Source organism: Durio zibethinus, chromosome 13 (genome assembly GCF_047325235.1).
Source record: "Durio zibethinus cultivar Kanyao isolate XHJ-2024 chromosome 13, ASM4732523v1, whole genome shotgun sequence".
NCBI lineage: Eukaryota > Viridiplantae > Streptophyta > Magnoliopsida > Malvales > Malvaceae > Durio > Durio zibethinus.
Window position 1 is genome coordinate 18,239,449 of NC_143174.1, and position 6,000 is coordinate 18,245,448.

Genomic DNA, 6,000 nt, shown 5'->3' on the forward strand with positions numbered 1-6,000 from the left:
TAAATGATGGTTCTTATACATTCCATAAATTACTCTCATTACTTTCATTTTTAGGTTTCAGTCAACTTATATTATATAAATATATAAAAGCTAAATCTTTTAACAAAAAAAAGAAATAATTTAATGTGGACAGTCTACATTTTTGACATATGAACAATCTTAAAAATTGACATGTATTCAAAATTAATTGTACATTTCAAATTTAAAATTTAGAATTGAATGATAAAATAAATTTAATTTAAAATATCTTATTTCCATTATTATAAAACACATTCAAAGATTCTTATTAACATTAGTTTTTAAATGATTAATTGACTACAATAAATTAAGAACCAAATCAAGAGTAATAGTATATTAAATTAAGAGTAATTTATGCTTAATAATTAGAATAGTAAAATATAATGTGTATTCAATACGCTTGATAGAAATGAAAAAGGAAAATTTAAAATGACAATAAAATTAAAATTTTATTCAATGATAGTTTTTATACATTCTATAAATTACTCTCATTACTTCTATTTTGAGTTTTTAGTCAACTTATTATAATAAATATTAGATACCTTGAACATCTTATTAATCTTGTATCTTATCTTATATAAATATATAAAAATCAAAGCATTCAACAAAAAGGAAAATATTCAATGTAGATATTTTATTTTTACACGTGTACAATCATGAATAAAAGTCATGTGCCATCTAATAAATATATTTTATTTTATTTTATTTGATGCATTTTTAAATTAAAAAAAAAACAATATGCTTAATTTGGTTTGATTCATTTATAATGTAAAAAAGTAAATTTATTTAATTTAGATTATTACATTTATTCTCTTTTAAATATTCATTACTCTTATCTTATATAAATAAGTTTTAATTCAATTTGTAATCAAAGTTAATTTTTTTTTACCTTAAATCACTTTCAATTAAATTTTAATTTTAATTTTTCACACCAACTTCAACATTATAAATAAGAATATGTTTTTGTCTATTTGAGATAATAGTATTGGACATTTGTTCTATAATTTTATTATGTTTCGTTTCTCTTTTTTCTTTTTTATTTGTTCCATTGATATGTTTTTTTTTCTTCCATTTGTTTTATTCCTCTTTATTTCAAAGTGTGATTTCTTTTATTGTTTTTTAATATTACAATTCACTTTTAGCAAAAAAAAAAAAAAATCTAATTTGCTTTTAGATTTTGGAACAATATTATTATATTATACAAATATGTTGATATGCCTTAGAAATTAATCTAAAGATTTCATACATAATATAAAATGGCTTGCTTTTATTTTATCTTTATATTTAATTTTAAGTTTATTTTATAATGAAGTAATTTATAAATTTTATATGCAAATGTATATACGTATGCTATGTAATCAATATTGATTACAAAGTTTTACTAGTTTTTCTAATTGCTAACAAATTGTTACTTGGAACATATCAGATCTCAAATACCATAGTGAAGGTTCTTGCCATGAATAAAATAGGATATGTTATGCAAGGGATTGTCTAAACAAATATGGATGGCTCACACAAATGAGTCTTGTATAGGATTAACAATTTCTAAATTTCAATTATTCCAATACCAAATGAAATTCAATTATCTTATACATATAAATAAAAAAAAATTAATTCATTAAATAAATAATAAATGTATTGATTTTTTAAAATATTATTATATGTAATGAGAATTATGCTAATTGATTTGCTTGGCCACTTCTTCAGAAAATTCAAAACGAAATTGAAGGTCACATTAATCACTTAACATATAATCTCCATCAATTACTTCTAACTAAATTAATTGGTATCTTTTAAGTTTGAGAAATGTGTTAAAAATGTGTTGGTATTCATTGGTGTAAATTGAACAATAGAGATAATAAATTATTGCATTACTAGAAATTTGTTATTTACATTTCAATAGGCCTTGATAGTTTGGAAAAATGGATCCAATAATAAGATATTGTGTTAATAGATACAAAGTTTTTATGAGTAAATTTTTTTTAAAAAAAATTAAAGTAAAAATCAAATTTTTAGATGGTGTTAGTATTGATCAAATCGAGTGTTATTGATAAAGCAAAGTTAAATGAGGATTTAAACCTCTTAAGAGATTAAAAATTTAGAATTAATTTATCTGAATGGTTTATATAGTAAATAAAATATTACAATCATTTCCTTATAAATAACCAATGTTTTTGCCTTTTATTAATAAGTTGCAATTAAAATTTAATTTTTCATTATTGTTTACCTTAAATTGAACAAAATTAAATTCCATTCTTAATTTTTAATATTCAACATTGACACTACATAAGAATATGAATTTTGCTTTGATGTATTACCATTTAATAATCAATACCAAAAAAAATTTAAATTTAAATTATTATCGAAAGGCCAAATTTCAATTTTATATATTATCTTTCTAATATAATAATACTACATTAAATGAAAGATTTATTTTCTATCTCATGAGAAAAGATTTTGTGTTGCTTCCAATTAATTAATTCATATAAAAAATGTATTTTAAAAAATTATTATCTATCAACTATTTGACATTCGAACAAAAACTTATAAAATTTGAAAACTATATAGTTATTACATTAATGACTATATTTTTTTATAAAAAATTTATTAATTTCATTACCTTATTTAGATAAATTTTATCCTACATTAAATTAGTACTACATACTTTTGATTTGATTTTTATATTTTCTAATATTTTATATTTATAATCTAGTCTCAAAAATAATCCTAAAATATATGTTAAAATATATGTACATATCAATGGGAAAAAATGGTATGTAATAAATGTGTTTGCTAATAAAATCTTTTAATTTTATTATTTAATGGTTAATTGACAATGATATATATCGGTAAATTAACTGTAATAAAATTATTAGATTTTTTTAACATATAAAAATAAAATTTTAAAATTAATTTTAACATATATTTTTTACATTGTAAATTCTCTTAATGTTTTTATTTGATTGACAAATTCATAAAAATAAAAATAATTTACTTTATAATGAATTATTATTCAATCATGAATTAATGGTATATTTTTATGTTTTTTTATCACACATTTTACACTAAAATCCAAATCTCTTCTTTTAATTTGAAGTGACCAAACCTATTAAATAGGTTGTTGGAAAAATAAAGATAAAATATGCATTCCAATTTTAAATGAAATTTTTTATGAAAAATTTTTTATATTTTAATTTCAGTTTGAAATAATACAATAAAAGCATATAGATTTAATTTAAAACATATAATATTATCATATTAAATTTAATTAATTAAAATAGTTTTAAAAAAATAAAAATCCATCACAAGCCACAAACTAGTAAACTATAAAGTATAAAGCCATAAATGTAAAACTAAAATGTTGTGTCATGGACATGCTACTTGTCACGGGCCGTAAGTTCCTTCGACTGATAGCACATGACTGGCTACTAGGCTTTAAGGCACTCACCTACTTGCTCATATTTTCTGTGCATTTTGGGGCCCAGGGCTCACATCGCTTGTACATTTTTATCAGCAACATGTTTCTATGCTTAAAATGCTCATGTGCAGCTCCAAGACCACGGTCTCGACAAGGCCTTGATTCACTGCTCAGCTTAGGGTTAGTCATGGCAAGATCGAGGCATATCGGGGCCTAACCATGACACTCTCCCCTTTTACTATGTTGATGCCCTCATTGATGCCAAGACCATACCCAATTCTCTTATTATATACAATTGACTTTTTTCATATCTATCACTTGTACCTTCAAGGGTTGGGTCGAGATCCTGTCATATGAGGCACCACCCACAGTACTCGTTCATTACTGATGTAGATAGGTCTCACCCTACTCCACTATACCTTTGTGCGATTTCCATCTTAGACCATCAAACTCGATATCAGTTACTCAACATGTGCCACTACACAGCTTTCCCCATAATTCATAATGTTGCGATCTTAAGACACCTTTGTCAATCATGACCCTCAATAGAATGAATGACCACCCGTTTTGCCACACATTGGTACGTCCTACTAGACGTGACCCATCACACCAACCGCATGCCTATGGCATTGACTCTTCGATGCACCCTTCTGGATATAGTGCTTAGGTCAATTGCACTCATGCGGCACCACCTACAAAAGACCCTAGCGTGATGGTATTCAAGCACTTCAATCATCTCATAACTTGGTTCCTTTCGGCCCTTCCAAGGTCACCTCTCTAAGTGTGAGCCCTAAGCCCCAAGATGCCTAGGTAAGTGTGAGCAAATGGACGGACACCCCGAAGCTTGGTAGCCAATTGGGTGCTGTCGATCAAAGGAACATGCGGCTCATGACATTTTGGTATCAGAGCCATGTTTGGTTCAGTAGTGGGACTAATGTGGCCCTAGGAATGGGTATGATAATGATAGATCAAGGTGGTGCGAAGCTTAAAAAGAGCTATTAAGGTTTGATTGTGATAATGTGATTATGTGGGCTCGAGAAAAAGCCATTGATGCATGCTGTGAAAAGAATTAGCCTAGGTGAAAGGCTTTTTAGTAGACTCTTAGATGCCAAGTGAAAGGGTATAAGAGTTTAGCCTCACCTAGTGACCTATATTAACTCGTGCGGGAATACTGCTCATTGAGTGGTGGATAATAAATGAGATCGAAATGCGAAAGGGGCACACACCTTGAAATGGTGTTTGAGCAAGGCCATTTGAGCCAAGATACGTGTGATCTTGAGGGACATGAGTTGAGCTTATTAAGATTAGTGACTAACATGTGCACTTATTGTGTGGTACAGGTGCCCTAGCAAGATACGAACTGAGTATTTGGGTCTAAGCGTGGAGCCATGTAACAGAGGCAGACGAATTTGAATTGGTTGAGGATTAAAACCAGTGCAAGCACCTTTGAGTAGGTTAGTGGAGCAATGAGCAAAATCAAAGAATCTTGGTGACTAAAAAAAAGGTCACGGGGCTTTAAGTTAGCTAAAGAAATGCCTTGAGATGGCTGAAGAGAAAAATGTTCCTATTTCAAACATTTTTACGATTCTTGGTTAGAGGGCTAAAAAGCTCTTACATTCTTTATAAGGGGATGACTGGTGTCAGCTTTTCACCATCTTCTTAGCTAGTAGATAGGTAGAGGCTTGGCTAGTCTGAAGTGGGCTACTCCTAGACACATATGGTATCTAGGTAGGTGGGCATTGTCGGGTCACGAATATGGCATATTGTCTTCTTGAGTCATGGTAACTTGAAGATAATTAGGGTTGGCAAGTCTCTTATTGTACCTTTGCGTTGAATCATGAGGTTAGACGATAGCGTTTGCTATGCCTTTCAATTTTCTCTCATTGAGTCGAAAGGATCATGAGATGGTATTTACATAAAAAAGTACTATTAAGCCTGAAAGATAAGTAGGCTAGTGGGTAGGTATACTGTTAGACCCTTATGGCCAATCGATAGAGGTGTGCTACGGACGAGTAGCACATCTGAGTTTCTCGAGGTGATATGGGTATGATGTTGAGTGTTAATCATGCGTGCGAACAGCCTAGAATGAGGTAAAAGGTTGAGGCCCTAAGATATGAGTTTTGTGAGATGAGATAAGCCTAATGTGGCTTTGAGCTGGCTACTGACCAGAATTTATGTTATACCTTTAGGATCTTAACACGAGAGCTTGTGTAGGATACGTGCGGGTATGGTGTTAGGTTTTCACCATGCTAGAATGAATTAATATTACGAGAACTGAAGTTGTGTACCTTTGTGAGCAAAGGTAGGTCAATGCTTGAGAATCGTGGATTGATGAGATGATGGAAGTTGGGTTCTTCTCTATTGATTTTAGGAATGGCGTGTGACCTTACGGGGTTCAAGCCAAGAAAGGCTTATAAATATGTGGCTTGAAAGTTTCGTAACGATTTGTCTATGGAGAAATGGACTCGAAAAAGGCTGATATCAACTAAGAGTAGTCTTGATGTCGCACAAACATGTGATTTAAGTCTAAAAAACGTGTGACTTATGACACTGCAGCTGTAGCT